The sequence below is a fragment of the Dipteris shenzhenensis genome, chromosome 12, assembly GCF_047967505.1.
Source record: "Dipteris shenzhenensis isolate YYH24624 ecotype China chromosome 12, Dip_SZ_1.0, whole genome shotgun sequence".
Classification (NCBI taxonomy): Eukaryota; Viridiplantae; Streptophyta; class Polypodiopsida; order Gleicheniales; family Dipteridaceae; genus Dipteris; species Dipteris shenzhenensis.
Genome location: NC_141607.1, coordinates 55,637,151 through 55,654,009, shown reverse-complemented (window position 1 = coordinate 55,654,009; position 16,859 = coordinate 55,637,151). Strand labels below are relative to the sequence as shown.

At 48.4% G+C, this 16,859-nt stretch overlaps 1 protein-coding gene across 2 annotated transcripts in view; it reads left to right on the top strand.

The window, feature by feature from the left end:
• The first annotated feature begins 5,126 nt into the window (after positions 1 to 5,126).
• LOC147896428 (uncharacterized) overlaps positions 5,127 to 16,859 on the top strand; it is an 84,936-nt gene continuing 73,203 nt past the window's right edge. The window contains exon 1 of one of the 2 annotated variants that reach the window (XM_087382910.1): positions 5,127 to 5,299. The gene's annotated coding sequence lies outside the window, so the exon portion shown is untranslated. Of the gene's footprint in view, positions 5,351 to 16,859 lie in introns of both variants that reach the window. The other variant, XM_087382909.1, reaches the window with a different exon arrangement.

Below are 16,859 nucleotides of genomic sequence, written 5' to 3'. Positions count from 1 at the left end.
TTCCATTGTTGACTTCTCTAGCCACGGAGAAGTCCTCCTAGCTGGGGACTTCAACGCAAGGATAAGCGCTCGTCAGGCACCACTCCTAGACTTCAGGGATGATCCCACTCTACTGCCAGACATTGACCTTGAGGAGGCAAGTATGCTACAAGTTTCGGTTGATAGATGAGGACCATTCACATCTTATGGGCAGGCCCTATCAGATCTCTGCAGGATGCATGATCTCATTATCTATAATGGTCTTGACAGATGGCCTACATCAGGTGGCTTCACGTGCTTTCCACATGGGGGAGGCTTCAGTGTTGTGGAGATCCCCTGCCTTCACATCTCGCATCACTGACTTTACCGTAGCACCTCTCCCTCCAGGGGCTGATCATACCTATCTTTTCTTTAGCATTTCTCCCCCCCGCCGCACAGCATTTTCTAACCCGTTGAGTTCTTACTCCACCTACCATGATATACACTTTGATCGCGATCACTCACCTACTTACTCTGGCCGTCTGTACATACTACTCGCATACATTGACTTTATACCCCTATTAGAGGATCATGCTGCCCTAGTCACACTCACTCACTCACTACACGAGGCTACTCTTCACGCCTTCCCCACACCACTCACTCCACCTACCCACCACCACCTAGGACCGTACCCTGTAATAGCTGGTATGATGATGAGTGTAAGGCTTTACATCGTCAGCGTAGATTCGAAACAAAAAATAGCCTTCCAAGCGAACCAGAAATGCTACGCGAGTGCAGTCGACTGGTACACAGGAAGAAACTTGACTTTGTGTGCTGGAATGAGGAGGAGCTACTGAACATTCTGTTCAGTAACAACTCTAAGGACTTCTGGTGGAGATTTCTAGAGGGACGGTCCCCCTCACCACTCACTGACACTCAAGTGTGGTCTGATTATGCACGCACGCTCTATGATATCCCAAATCAACCAGCCCCTAACCTATCACATATGCCACACCCCACATCCTGCACCCTCTTCACAAGGGGGCGTAAAGGATGCCGTAATGAAACTTCAAAATGGCCGAGCAAAGGATCATGAGGGACTACGCACTGAGTTCATTGCATATGGGATTAACCTCCTAGCCCCGATCTTAAGCTATTTAATGAAGTTGTTTTCTTGGGGATTCCATGCACCTGGACCATCAACACTATCTCACCCATCCACAAGGCAGGGGATCCCATGAGCCTAGAGAACTACAGGACCATTATGATTGGACATGTCATGTCCAAGATTTATGCATTAGTACTTGATTCTGAGGACAACAGATTTGCGAAGTGTCGAGGACTTAGAGTAGCAGGACAAGCCGGTTTCAGGCGGGATCATGGGACTATGGACCATATTCTCACGCTCAAATGTATCATCAAGGAGGCGAGGACAGGGAAGTAGAGGGTTTACTGTTGCTTTGTGGATTTCCACAAGGCATTTGACACCATTCCGAGAGCCCACCTCATACGATGCCTACAAGATTTGGGTTACGACCAGGAGATCATTTGGGCTATCATGGCACTTTATGAGCGAGTTTTCAAGTAGAGTCTGGACAGGATGTCTGGACAGGATCTGGATGGACAAACGAGATCATGAGCATTATCGGGGTCAAACAAGGGTGTCCATTATCACCTACCTTGTTTGGCCTCTACATCAACAAGCTCGAGATAGTGGTGTAGACACAGGGAGGGGTAGGTTGCTCTCTCTGATCCAGATATTGCTTTATGCAAATGACGTGGCTCTCTTGTCTTCTTCAGTAGAGGGGCTCCAGAGACACCTTGACGCACTACATTCCTTTTGTGAGTCTCATGATTTGAAGGTCAACTTGGGTAAAACCAAGGTTATGATCTTCAATACATCTTGAGCCATCATGCGCGAGGGGCAGTTCGCATTTGATGGGTCCCCTGTTGAGGTAGTTTCATAATACACTTATCTTGGGGTCATCTTTTTCGGACCCATCTTCACTATGAGACCCGTGATGCATGCACGCCTGAGCAGAGGATAAGAGAGGCAGTGCTTTCGCTCTCACTTTCAAGATCCACAGACCAAAGGGTTGCTTTTTGACTCCTTGGTCCGCCCAGCAGGGATGTATGGCAGTCCATGCTAGGGGCCAGATTTGTCGGATACAGATGGGCCAGGGTGCAGCTATAGGTTCTCATGTTATCACCGGGCAGAGTTTGGGTCACCCCCATTACAGCTAGATGCTGCATTTCAGGTCATTACGTATCTGTACCGAGTTAGGGAGTATGGGGATTACACATCCGGGCGTAGCAGGATACCATGGCTAGCATTGTCCTCTTCTATAGCACTTGCAGCAGGGGGAGACCAAAGGTGCTGGTAAGCATGCACAGAGAGATGGTTTGCGGGACTAGGGCTCCAGATGGATAGACTACCTCCATTCAGTACTGCATGGATGCTCCTTTCTCTCCCCTCCTATCACATGAGGTTAACTAGGTTATCCGTGAGGATCTACTACAGCTACACACATTCCGGACTTGATTGGGCCCGAGTGATCTTTCAGTGAAGCTGGGCTTCTATAGAGATCACTTCTTACATATCACAGCGGAGGGTTTCATTGATCCACCAAGATACACGTAGATTCATCTACCCAACTTGCTGAGGATCTCTCTTGGGCAGTTCCAGGTCTCTTCACATAGACTTCATATCGAGAGCGGCAGAGCAAAGTGGTTACCTAGGGAGAGGTGCATATGCACACTCTGTGACATGCAGGAGGTTGAGATAGAGGAGCATTTCATCTTTAGGTGTCCTGTTTACTATGAGATCCAAGGACGTTTCTACTGCCTCTTCAAAGATAGTTATGGGGTTTTGGCCCGTTTCCTCTCCTACCCAGACCAGCGATGTTTGGCTGGTTTCATTCATGAGGTGCTCAAACACCGCGATAGGATACTTCGAGCACGGAGACAGGAGCAGACCTCTTCCTCGACTGATACCTCTCAGAGCTCTATCACGGAGTTCTTTCAGCCAAATCACATAGACCCTCACGAGATGAGACCTCGACATGACCGTGACCCATGACCGTGACCCAGAGCCTGTGACCCTACATCTCAGACAGAGGGTTGACTCACAGATCATACTTGGGGACATCCCCTTCTTGTTTAGGGTCGGAGCCCGCGACCGACAGGGGTCACAATGGCCTTGGTTAGACGCAGAGCTACGACCAGGAGACGTACCAGGACTCCACCCTTGGGGGGGCGACAATGCTCTATTACTAACCTCATGCCTCCACTTCCACTGCCTCATCCATCTTGATGTCTTGCTGCTACTAATGATGATGATGATGATGATGATGATTATGATGACGTCAATGATGATGCTGAGATTGATATATATAGTCGACTATTGACATGACTATGTTGTACTTAGGAATTAGTACTACCATTTTTTTGCATTTTTTGCATTATGCATTGGTGTGGATGCTCATTTAGTAGCTCCACTACTAAAGCTCATTGTATCGGGTTTTTCACAGTCTCATAGGCCCATCGGTCTTTCGATGACTTTAATAAACTTTCTTTCTTTCTTTCTCTCTCTCTCCCCCTCTCAATGTACCTCTCTCTCTCTCCCCCCCTTGTCCCCCCCTCCTCTCTCTCTGTCTCTCTGTCTCTCTCTCTCTCTCTCTCTCTCTCTATATATATATATATATATATCCCTCGGTCTCTCTCCCTGTCCCCCCTTGGTCTCTCTCTCTCTCTCTCTCTCTGTCACTTTGTTCTCTCTCTCTCTCTCTCTCTATATATATATATATATATATGTGTGTGTGTGTGTGTGTGTGTGTGTGTGTATGTATATATTACTTTCATAAGTATATTTACATTTATATGTATACATATAATATCTAAATATTTATATTTACTTAGATAAACACACACACAATTGTTTAAATATATATGAAAAAATATATATCTATATATAAACATACATATTTTTGTTTATATATATATACATATTTTTGTTTATACATATATATATATATTATATAATCTCTCCCTCTTTCCCTCTCTCTCTCTCTCTCTCTCTCTCTCTCTCTCTTTCTCTGTGTGTGTGTGTGTGTGTGTGTGTGTATCCCTCGGTCTCTCTCTCTCTCCCTCCCCCCTCTTACTCTGTCCTCTCCTCTCTCTCCTCTCTCTCTCTCTCTCTCTCTCTCTCTCTCTCACTGTTACTTGGTTCTCTCTCTCTCTCTCTCTCCTCTCCTCTCTCTCTCTATATATATATATGTGTGTGTGTGTGTACATATAAATTTAAATATGATTATGAAAGTAATATATATATATAGTTTTATATATAAATATACATATGTTTAAAAATATTTATGAATATGTATATATATATATATATATACTCTCTCTCTCTCTTCCTCTCTCTACTTCTCTCTCTCTCTGTCTCTCTCTGTGTAAATATTTATAAATATGTATGTATATATATATATATATATATATACTCTCTCTCTCTCTCTCTCTCTACTCTGTCTCCTCCAGGCTCTAAGACTCGAGTTGTCCCTCTCTCTCTTCTGTCTCTCTGCGCGTGTGAGTGGGTTGTTAACGGGTGGACAACATGTGTTAGACTGTCAGCGTGTAGCGTTGCCTATGGATGCGACACATTGTAGTTCAACCTCTGCTAGTCCTGTGGCGGCCACGTTGTGTTGCGGCTCTGCTAGTCCTGTGGTGACCACGTGGCGATCGCGTGAGCGTTGATTTGGTGCTTGGCTGTTCAGTGGGCTCGCGATGCGACACGTGGTGGGTGACTACGAGTAACTCCATCTCTTCCTAACCTCGCTACCAAACCTCCAAGGTGGCTCATCCAAGGACCACCCCGTGCCATCCCGCTCCATCCCGAGCCTCTCGAATCCCTCCCTCAGCCCTGAAGCTCCCTGAGGTTGCCTTGAGCCTGTGCGAGCCTCCCTCGAGCCACCCTTGCCTATTAGATAGTTAGATATATAGAAGTATATACCACACTTGCTATACTAGTTTTTTTATTCATAAACCTGGTGTCACCCATTCGTGATTCTCTAGGGGCTCGCCCAGTCGAGCTGATGTGGCACGTGCATCGCCGAAACTCGACAAGCAACCAATCTAATTGAGGCAAGCTTAAACTGCGCCAGTGTGAGAGATCATCTTTTCGTATGCCATGTGTCACAAGCCGCATCAAGCCGAGCCATGGCAAACGCTGCACGCCAAAATAAAGTCGCCATTGACCCATATTCAAAATTGACTCTCTAGCCTCACGTTTGTGAATAATATGGGCGAGCGACCAGGCAGAGTAGCACGTAGATCTGTGTACTCGGTGCGTTTACGGTTTGACATCGCTGAATTTGGAGAAAAGCTCTTATAAGTGGTTTGCATTACTTTCCTGCACTCTTTCCTCTGGAGGCTTCTAATTTCTAGCTCAAGAGCCGTACGCTGTAATATGTTGTTCTATCTTTTGCATTAGCAGAATTCAGAAACAACAGGAGAAACACACGAGATTGCAATTGCGGTTATAATGAATGATCGCACCAAAGAACCTCACAGGGTAAAACAGATTGAATGGGAAACTAGTGGCATATTCCTTCTTTATAATCAGATAGCTACCGAATTGGCAAAATTCATCAAAGCTCCTCTAAGGGAGGTCTGAATTGACTATGTCCATTATGCACGAGGACAAACTTCTCCTGACCGGATTGGCGTGCCAAGCTCCTGACTATGCTCATGGATGAAATCAACATACGCATCCTATAGTAGAAGGGTTATAGCATCTATACCCTTTTTGCTGCAGAGAATAACCAATAAAGATGCACTTCTCAGCTTTGTCTACTTCGTCACTTATATTGCATAACTACAATGGCACACAAGTCAAATGCATTGTATGTTTTGAAGCCTTTAAAGTAGAGAAACAAGCAGGCAAAAGGATCAAAGTCCTCAGGTCTGATAGTGATGGAGAGTACAGATCTTACTTCTTCGTTGACTTTGCAAGAACTCTAGGATAAAGAAGCAGTACGCAGCACCCTATACCCCTCACCATGGATTGCAAGAAAGCTATGCTCGGTGATAAAAATGTGCCTAAAATGTTTTTGGTCAAAGCTATAAACACATCTGTTTATTTGATTAACACAGCACCTTTTTTTGAAAAAATTCCAGAAAAAAGAAACTTCTATCAATGCTTGAAAAACACCATACAAATCAGCTTCTGAAGGGAGCTAAAGATGGTAAGTACAATGAGAAAACTGGCTGTCGAAAAGAGACCAGCCTGGTTCTGAAGAACCCAGCTCATTGCCTAGGGAATCTCTGGAATAGGGGCTAGGTGGTCTATACATCCAACGAATACTTCTCACAGAGAGGGTGTAAAAGACTCCTGCAGGCCAAGCCTTGCAGAAGTGCTCCTGCCTTTGGCGGTTGCTCCTGAGCCTGACCCATGGGACTCCAAAAAAACCGAGACCTAAGAGGCACTGCTGTCTGCAAGAACTACCCAAACCAACAGTAAGGGGTCCAAGGACTGCGCTACCCCTCCCACGAGGAAGCGGGGATTGTTGTGTCAATCTCCTCCATCCGGATGTCTACCCCCTCAGATGAAAGAGAGCTTGCTGGCCCTGCCTCTAAACCCTGATGGACCTGGCTGGGCGACTATCCCACTATGTCCATCCAATGTGCGCCTGCTATTCTAGCATACACGCCTCTGAGTCCTTGACCTTTGGGTGCCACATGAGCGACTTCTCTTGAACTCCTCCTTGCAAGAAGGGCTGGCACGAATGAGTCCTCGGGACAAATGCTACCAAACCCTAAAAGGCTCCTCATAATTGGGGAGCCCTTCCTGTTAGGGAAGCATTTGAAAAAATCCATTTATGGGACCGCTGCCACTGTCGACCTGGGCAAAGAGTGTTCCCAAGAAGCCCCCGTTGGAGGAGCTTCCAGGGTTCCACGCTTGGGGTGAGACTTGTATCACTAACTTGCCTAGGAGGGCTAGGATTTGCATCTCTAGATCAATGATACCCTGTCCTCCTCGTGCATGTGGCATGATCACTCTCTGCCATGCAACTCTAGCTTTGATATTACTCCTGCCTTCTGATCCTGCCTAAAGGAAGTTGCACACCAAGTGTCTCAGTTGCTCCATGCACCCCCGATTGAAGCATTAGCAGTAGGCTATGTACTAGGCCGTGGCAAGAAGGACCTGGTTGACTACCAGCACTCTACCTGCTAGGGAGAGTTTGGCTGAGCTCTAGTACAGAAGCTTGCGCCGAATGCTATCTAAATACCCACCACTTGGCAGCTAAGGTATTTCGCTGTCTCCCCTCTCGGAATCCAATGAAAGCCAAAAGCAGCCTCCCAATCGTGGACACTGGGAGCCTAGACCCTGCTCTTTGAGTCTCTCTATGGATGCTAGGTCGTGATGCAGTGCTCTCTCCCACTCCTGGAGAGCATGCCACCGTGTAAGGCCTGGGATTGTAGCTCCTGGCTGCTCTGCTAGATCGCATTTTCTTTTGAAGACGCCCATCCCACCCTGGGCTCCCCTTGGCTACCTCCAGATCGCAGCTACTGCCTATTGCACCTCCGCCCTCTTGAAGGAGATCATCTGGGATGCGGACCCCTTTTTTGGGGTAGCCCAAAGTGGGGCTGCTCTAGATGAATTACAATTGTAGAGTGGTCTGACATCGTGGTGCCCGCTAAAATGCTTGTGGAGCCTTCCTTGTGCAGTGCCCAATCTCCTAAGTAAAATATATCGTTGCAGTCCAGTAGTCCATCATGCCTCCTCTGTCCAAAAGAAAAGTGGTAGCTGCTAGGGAGCCTAGTAAACTCTGCTTCTCTCCAAGGGTCTCTACCACTGATTGCAAAGATGAACTTTTCTCGAGTGCTCCTCTCCGCTCTTGGCATCTCATTGAAAGAGGCTCCTCCCTGCTTGTCCTCCACAAACTCTAGATTGTTGAAGTCGCCTCCAACAATCCAAGAGTCACCATCTGGAAGGCACTCTGTCAGCTGCCTTCAGAAAGAAGCAGGGTGCACACACATTTAGGATTCCAATCTTGTACTCACCTACACGCAAACCCATCCAAACTGCACGACCTGCGATGAGCTCCCCTTGACCAAAGACCTTCGGGGCCACTGCTTGGGAGATTGAGATGCAGACGCCTCCACTCCGGCCTACTATTGGGGACCAAACCTCTGGGGCCCTCCTAAGGAGGAGGTGGTGGCGAGGTCGAATGTCCGCTGATGAAAGCATGTGCTCCTGAATTAAGAGAAAATCTGCTGCTTGTCCTGCCATTGCTCTTTGCAGCTCCTATTGAAGTACTCACCATGGTCCAGCTCATGGGGAGGGGGTGGTAGAAAACAAGGCTCGCCTATGAGCAGAAAACAAGACCTTTGTGACTTCGAGGGGGGTTTGGAGGGAGAGTAATATGTATCCGTGCGCCGGCATACCAAGGTCATGACTGGCTCAATACCTACCTTCCGTGCCCACTGCAGCATGAAGGAACTATCTACCCCAAACAACTCAATGCACTGCTAAAGCATCCAGTAATGCGAGTGAGTGAGCTCTACCTCAAGCGGCAGGCGGATCACTCCTACTGCCAAACCTGAGTCCAATCTCTCAGGGACAAACGGAGTTGAAGCACCATAGGTGAGCCACAAGTCCATTCACTGTGGGCCCATCCACTCGTCCATCATGCGATATGCTTGATCCTCCATCATGGCGTTGAACATTGATGGCATCCACTTCTCCACACTTGTGGATGCAAAGTGAAGACCCCAAAAGGGATGCATGCGAGAGCCCACCACACTAATCGAGCCCTCTTTTTGGGGTTGCAAAATCAATGCAATCAACTCTAGAGGCATAGGATATGAGTCCGGGATCTCAAGGTAGTTCCACAGCCCCACCCTCTAGAATCCCTCAGCAGAGCGGTCCTAGAGCATAGTCTGGAAGCTGAGAGGTCAATCCTCCTCGCCCTAGCACTTGCCAAGAGGCAGTGTCCTGCAAAGAGGGGGAATTGGGCTACTGAAGCAAGGAAGAGGCAAGGGGAGAGGGCACGGTCTTGCCCTTGACCGAGGGCCGAGGGTCAAGGCTGGGTCGAGAGGGAGCACAGAAAGAGGGAGAAGCGGGTGAACTTGCTGCAGTGGCGGAGGGAGGGAGGAAGGAGCGGAGGGGAGGGGGGGGCGGGTGACAAGGGTGATAACAGTAGGGGAGGCGAGTGGAGGAAGGGAAGGAGGAGAGTGAGGAGGTGGGGAAGTATCTAGAGGGGGCGGAGGGCGAGGGGAAGGGATGTCAGCCGATGGCATAGAGGAGGCTCGCTGTTGCACAGGTGCCTAAGAACTCTAGGCCTCCTCCTCTACAATCGTGGTGAGGCGAGTGGGAGGAGTAGCAGGTTCAGGAGCTCATGTAACCTCTTGCTACTACTGCAGGAGTACGTGGGTGCTCAGAACCCCTGCTTCGGGGGGATCTACTAGAGGAATGATGGGCATGCCCCAGAGGCGATGGGCGTGCTGAAGGGGGGTCCTCTGACTGTTATATGTGGAGCATGATCCTCTGACTGTTATATGTGGAGCATGGTCCTCTTATTGTTATATGTGGAGCATGATCCTTTTTCAGAGATTATTTTTTACAATGCTTTGAACCCAGGCGTGTTTATACCCATCCCATGAAGGGGGGGTAACGCCCCCCCCTAGTATTGTTGCCGGGAATACATGAAAATTGGTGCATGAGTTGCTTATGAATTGTGTGGTCGAAATTATAAGATAAGGGTGTGGCTCACATAGTAGGAGCGCAGTGGATATACTACTTGTATCTTGTATCTTCTCACTTGCTAGAGAAGAAAAACGCAAGACTGGCTATTTCTTCGTGGACGTAGCCCACACTGGGTGAACGACGTATATCCGTGTCTCTCTGTCTCTTCCATTTAGTGCGCTTTTTGTATTGTGTATTTTACACATTCTGCTTCTTACATTGTTGCTCCATATCGTGTTGTTCCTAACACTGACTAATCCTTTTGGGAGTGAGAGGCTACCTACGCTCTCTTCCTACGATTGGCGTGCTGCCTACAGTTCTTCAAAGCCCATTATTTGGTTTCTTTTTGCCCACAAGTACACTTTCCCTCGGAGAGCTCCACCCACGGGGTCTGGGACTCCTACTACTATTGTTGCTGCCTGTGGGGTTCGTTGGGTCCTATCCGCCTGGGACTCCGTTTGTTTTCTTTGTCTATCCTGTGGGGAGTGGGAGGGGGGGCCTATCTCTAACCTCTCCTAGCTAAGTGGCCCATCTTCCTGCAACGAAGGCGTTGTCCTGGTGACTCGGATACCTCCAGCGTCTGTGTCGAAGTGTTCTTTCTTGGAGTGTCTCAAGAAGAATCAATTCTAAAAGGGACTCTGGGCTCTCTACAAGCAACATGAGCCGGGGGACAACATCAGTTGCCACAACTGAAGCAGTAGACTGCGTGGGAGACTCCAGCACAGTACCAAACGCTTTGTCTAATGGAAGGACGAATGGCTCTACACTCCTGTGGGAGCCCCGGGAATCGGAGTATCACCGAGAAGTGAGGGACTTGGTGGGTCGAGTCCATGTTCTTCACTATGAAACCATGGTACCAGAGGGAAAAGTATACCAAGTGAGGGCCAAGGAGAATGGGGCTCTGCTTCAGAAGTGCTAGGGTGGTGACGGGGAGCTAAGTTAGAGAAGGAAAACGCCTCTCCCATAGATAATAACCTCTTGGATGTGGTCCCCTTCTGTGAGACAAAGGGGAGCAATGAGCAAGAGTGAGAGCAAACCCCTTACTAGCCATGAATGCATCAGTCTTGGCATACCATGCACGTGGGGCTTGTTTCAGCCCATTTATCATAACCCGGGCGGATCCCAATCTGTCCTCCTCTGGCCTAGCCCCATTGGCCAATATAAAACCTGCCAAGTCTGACCAAAGAAAGAGAGCCATGGAAAACCCCGGACCAAGAGAGCTGAAGACTGTCAGCCAAGTGACGAAAGTTGTCCAATCGAGCTGCATCATGAAGTCCAGCATGCAAAACAAAACTATCCCACTCCACTCTCTCCCTATCAGAAAGGCCACCCTCTGTCTGACCCGATTTGTCTTCAGAGAATTCAACCATGCTGAAATCTCCTCCAACAATCCAGGTGTCTTGCTGAGGAAGGGACTCTCTGAGCTGTCTCCAAAAAACACGTCTATGGGCTGGATCCGTGGGAGCATACACATTGAGAACACCAACTGCTGTGCTCTCAATCTGAAGAATAACATAGCATGCTCTGCTCTCCACAGGTGTACCCTCTTGGGTGATCTCTGAGGCCCACCTAGCTGAAACTGAAATGCAAACTCCTCCCCTCGTGCCATCCGCTGGGCTCCAATATGTCCGGCTCTATCCTCTGAGTAAGGATCTGCATCTGTCAATCCTGTCCTGGGAGAGCTTATGCTCCTGGATAAGCACAATGTCTGGAGGGGACCCTGAGGAAATAAACCGAAGGGAGTCCCTAAGCAACTGCAATCTAGGAACTCCCAATCTACAACCATCTGCATCTGAGGTAAATCTGCGGCCGTTCAGTCCTCTCACATTCCAAGAAATGATGGACAACCTAGACATCGGATGGAAGTGAGGGGGTGCCAGTGGCAACGGCACAAAACTCTCTCTCTGATGGCGCAATCCAAAGTCGGTCTCTGATCAAACGCCAAATCTGCCCCAACTCATGTAAAATGGCTCCATCCAAGGGAATAGTACTCTGGCACGAACTGAGGAGCTGAAAGTCAAACCAACCAGCACTCTTGGGCAAATCAAAGTCTCCCTGAATCTCAAAGAACAGAAACAAAAAGGCCCTGCCACCGAAGCCAGGTCGAAGAGTCCTAGGGCAAGAATGAATCTGCGAGCCGACAATACGGTGAACTGATGAAAACTGAGTCATGCTCATGAGCTGTCTAGCAATCTCGCTGTCAAGTAACTCAGCTGACCAGCTTTTGCTCCCCCGAGATCGAAAGCTACCTGCGGAGAAACGAAGAACGTGCCCCTCTCTGGAGAGAGTAACAGATCCCAAGTACTCCTCTACCTCCTCTGACCGCCGGCAAAACACCGGTAGAAGTTCCAATCGAGTGAGGGAGTCTGTGATAACCCCTCGAGCCAAAAAGGGCCAAAACTCAACGGGCAAATCTCTGTCAACCATCCTTGGGTCAAGTCTAGGAGTCAGAAGAGCTGAAAAGGGCTGAGCCGTCCTGACTCTGCTCCTGGAATAGGTGAGAGGGAGAGGAAGAATCTGTGACGAGATGCCTGTCCGCGTGGGTGACTAATAATCTCGCTCGATCTCGTTTGCTAGGATCTCCCAATCCTCACGCCTGTTTGGGTACTGAGCAAAATCTATGACCGCACTCGCAAAAGATCTGGATAAACCAGGAGTGAAAAGCTGCGAGGATGAGGCTGTACTGGGAGGGGTGTGAGGTTGGCTAACAAACTACTTCATCATCTTGACCGCTATGGTTGATGCATTGCCTCCTTTGGAGTCACCTCCTCATGCATGTGAGGGTTGCATCCTTGGCAAGATGCATAGATTTCCTTTTAACAAGGATGGTACAGTAAGAGCTACTCGAAAATTACAGCTCATACACAGTCATGTCTACGGTCCCATGAGGACACTTGCTTTTGGTGGTTATCTCTATTATGTTATACTTGGGTCTATGGTCTTAAGGCAAAATCAGAAGTGTTTATGCATTTCAAACACTGTGTGGCTATGGTTGAGAATGAGACAGGACTCAAGGTGCAGACACTTCGCACAGATAGAGGGGAAAAGTATATGTCTCACGAGTTTGAGGCATTTTTGAAGGAGAAGGCATTGCGCATCAGCTTACAGTGAGGCTTACACCTCAGCAAAATGGCAAAGCTGAGCGCAAGAATCACACTCTTATGGAGATGGATAGATGCATGCTCACTAGTAAGAAGTTGCCTCACAGGTTTTGGCTTGAAGTCCTCATGTGTGCAAATTATGGTTTGAATCGGGCTCCCACAAAGGCTTTGAAGACAATCACTCCCTAAGAGGCATGGCATGGGAGAAAGCCTTCAGTGGATCACTTAAGAGTTTTTGGTTGTGTTGCATATGCCCACGTGCCTATGGAGTTTCGACACAAGTTGTCAGATAAGGCACTTAAATGCATGTTTGTTGGGTATAGTACACAAAGCAAAGGCTATCGTCTATACAATCCTGCTTCTCGCAAGATTTTTGTGAGTAGAGATGTTATATTTTCAGAGAATTCAGCACATACACATGCTGAATTTACTATTCCAGCTTCTTCAGATGATGTTTTTGAGGGGATGCTTCCTATAGCATTTGGTTCCCCAACTGAGGCTCATGCTGAAAACCAGAATTTATAGCAACCTCATCTTGATCCACATGCCCCGATTCAGCCACAGGCTGATTTTGTACCTCCATAGGGTGTGGATGAAGTTGTCAGGCAGTTCCCAATTAGTTGCTACAGACTCTCAAGGAGAGTAGGCTTGAGGCACCATTGCCTGGCAGGACTCGTAGTGCAGTAAGGCATGTAGGGGGGCTCTTTCTGTTGAGACAGCTTATGCAAGTACTCTTCTTGATGAAGAAGAACCTGACTCTTTTGAAGAAGCCAAGGATAATGTGCATTGGATGCATGCCATGCACAATGAATTGCAGTCCATTAAGAAAAATCAGACTTGGGATGTTGTGGATTTGCCACCAGGTAAGCATGCCATTGGTACCAAATGGGTTTTCAAAGTGAAAAGGAAGCCATATGGCTCCATTGACAGGTACATGGCAAGGCTGGTTGCCAAAGGCTATGCACAGAAGAAGGGCATAGATTATGAGGAGACTTTTGCTCCTACATCCCGGATGACCACCATCAAGTCAGTTATTGCCATGGCTGCAAATTTTGTTTGGAATGTCCATCAATTGGACATAAAAACAGCTTTCCTTAATGGGGACTTGTAGGAAGAGGTTTATGTCAAACAACCTCCTAGATTTGAACTTTCTGGCAATGCACTTCAAGTTTGCAACCAGTCCTGTTACAGTTTCTTCCTACCTCTCGATTGGAGAGCACAGGCTCTGCGAGAGTTCCGGACTTTGTTTTTTAGGACACAGAGTTCGTGGAACGGTTGAGAGAGGCTTGGTTGTCAGAGGACACTCCTGTGGATCAGGGCTGGTTGATGTGGGTAGAGGGGGCTTTGGCTAGAGTCAGCATGGCCTGCCAGTTGAGGGCAAAAGAGGAGAAGGAAAAACTTAGAATCAGAGATCGGAATGCAAGAGCGGAGGTATCCAGACTTCAGAGATTGATTCAGAGTTTTCCTCATTCTCTTTTCATCAGAGGGCAGCTTTTGGAGGCTCAGGAGAGACTAGAGGAGATTCAGGGCAGGAGGGCCCAGTTCAGGTTTTACTCCCAGCAGACTTTCTGGATTCATAAGGGGGATAGATGCTCTAGAGAGTTCTTCAGGGCTGTGGGTCAGAGATACTCTTCGGACAGTCTTCGTAGACTTGTGGATGAGGCTGGGTCTCTTCAAACGGACCCTCACCGTCTTGTTGAGATCACTTCTGATTTCTATTCCACTCTTTACAACGCCGATCCAGTCACCGAGGAGATGATCAGAGCCAAAGAGGAGATTTGGAGCCATGTCCCTCTGATGGAGACAGGATGAGTCATGTTTTGGATAGCCCACTATCACTCCTGGAGATCACGGATGCGTTACATGAGCTGCCCAGAGACAGATGCCCGGGGGAGGACGGTTTGTCGCCACTTCTTTTTAGAGCTTTTTGGGATACGATTGGGCCTCATCTACTCTCTACCTTTTCAGAGGCTCTCGATACAAGATCTTTGGGCAAGACATTATGCACAGGTATGATTTGTCTCATCCCGAAAGGGGGAGACAAGACAGTCCTACGTAATTGGAGACCCATTACACTTCTAGGGACAGCCAACAAGATCCTAGCGAAGACCTTGGCTCTTCGCCTAAAGCCTATGCTGCGAGATATCATCAGAGCTACTTAGACAGGATTTGTCCAAGATCGGAGTATCTTGGATAACATCATCACTTTTTGGGAGGCCACTCACTGGGTGAAGGAGAGTCAGCAAGAGATTGTAGTTCTTCTTCTCGATTTTGAGAAGGCTTATGATAGGGTGGACTGGGGTTTCTTGGAGGGCACTATGAGGAGGCTAGGCTTTAGTGATAGATGGATTTCTTGGGTCTCCTCACTTTACTCCTACTCTTCGAGCAGGATGGTGGTCTGTGGAGGCAGAGGACTGGCTTTTCAGCTATCCAGATCGGTACGACAGGGATGCCCGCTTGCACCTTACCTTTTCCTTTTCGTAGCGGAGGCTATGGGATACTTTATGCAGGCTACCAGTCATGGCACTTTGGGCCTCCATCGGCCTATCCGGCAGGAGCAGGAGCTTCTAGACACTGAGTTTGCTGACGACACGGCACTGACAGTCAGAGGAGATGCATATAGTCTTGCTACTGCTACGGATTCAATTGACAAGTTCTGCCTAGCCTCAGGGGGACTTGTTAATTGGAACAAATCAAAAGGCATCTGGATTGGAGCTCAGCAAGATACCCTAGCATGGGGAGGAGACAAAGGCTTTGTATGGATTCCCAGAGGCACCTCCACGAGATATCTAGGCTTCCAGGTTGGCATTGAGGTGTCCTCGACGCAGCAATTTGCCCCAGTTCTTGAGAGCATCCGGAGAAAGCTAGCCTACTGGAGTACGGCTAGACTTTCTTTGGCCGGAAGAGCGCTGGTACTCAACCAGGTTCTACTAGCGACTATGTGGTATGTTGCGTCATGTTGGTGCTTTCATGCTGACTCAATCCGTCAGGTGAGGAGATTGCTCCGGAACTTTCTGTGGAGTGGTGGCGACGGTTCTGAGGACACTAGGGCCAGGGTTTCATGGGATACTATCACTTTACCCTCCTCGCAGGGAGGACTTGGGGTTCTTGATCCTGAGATGCAGAGCAGAGCCCTTTTAGTCAAACTTCTTGTTAGAGGTTTGACTCTAGGAGATCAATCGTGGAAGCAGTTCCTATTGCATGGGATTCACCAGTGCACCCCCAGAGCAGCAGGCCAGTGGGCAGGTAGAGTCAGTTGGATCTTCCTGACGGACCAGCATTCTCAGCCTTCATCACCACTTGTGAAAAGGCTTATTCAGATTTGGGATCATTTTCGACAGCACCTCATCAGAGCAGTTCCCTCCTCCAGAGAGGAAATTGCCCGACAGCCACTTTATCATAACCCCTGGTTCGGTATCAGGGATCTTCCCCTGGTATAGAACTTAGGACTCCCTTGGCCAGATGGCATGCTCAGGGGGTTGTGACAATCGGAGATTGGTTCAGGGGAGGTGTGGAGATGTCAGAGGAGGAGATCAGAGATAGACACAGGCCACTTGGACAGATTGCTGCCACCAGATTACTGATCATGAGAGCTATTCCTCAGGAGTGGAGGGATATGCTTACAGATCCCATCCCATCTCTACTTGGTCAGGTTGTTTTAGTGAGGCAGGGCTATGCATTGGAGTTCATTTAGGACCGGCACCGTTTACTTATTTTAAGACGGACTCGTCTCACAGATTGTATCCCACTCAGCCCCTGGATCGACAGGAGCTCCTTTGGTAGAGAGTCAGGGTCATTGGTTGCCTGGGTAAAGAATGGGCCACAGATCCTTCCAGGTTGACCATTGCAGAGGATCCTAGATGGAGACTTTGGATTTTTCAAGGTCGACCTCTTGCGGAGCTCGACTGGGACCCAGGTGAGTGGGCGTGGCCTACTCCGGTGGCAAGCATTCGTCCTCTTTCCTTTTTCCAGTACTCGACGAGGGCAGGTTACAGGCTTCAGCAGAGAGACTCTCATTACCTACCATCTGCCTCACAGCATTGGCACGCACAGGG